General features: G+C 68.7%; 1 protein-coding gene across 1 annotated transcript in view; it reads left to right on the forward strand.

The window, feature by feature from the left end:
- CELSR1 (cadherin, EGF LAG seven-pass G-type receptor 1) overlaps positions 1-265 on the forward strand; it is a 109,059-nt gene that overhangs the window by 87,734 nt on the left and 21,060 nt on the right. The window lies entirely within an intron of this gene.

Here is a 265-nt window from a genome sequence, read left to right on the forward strand (position 1 = left end):
CCTCCACCAGCCCCGCTGTCCACTCCGGGCCCCCCTGCACGGGCCCACCTGTCCCTCGTCCACGTGTGCTGTCTGGCAGCTGTTTGTCGAGTAGCCCTGCTCATGGTCCAGCTTGTGGCCCAGCTCGAGGCCCAGCACCCATGGCAAGGAGATACTTCCGTTCCTTCACCTGGTGCCCCCCACGCCCCGCGTGCTCTCTGAGCCCCTCCCCCAGCTCTGCTGTGCTCCGGCCCCGGGCCTCCTGCCTGGGAACTGGCCAGATGTG

Source organism: Myotis brandtii, unplaced genomic scaffold (genome assembly GCF_000412655.1).
Source record: "Myotis brandtii unplaced genomic scaffold, ASM41265v1 scaffold952, whole genome shotgun sequence".
NCBI classification, from domain to species: domain Eukaryota; kingdom Metazoa; phylum Chordata; class Mammalia; order Chiroptera; family Vespertilionidae; genus Myotis; species Myotis brandtii.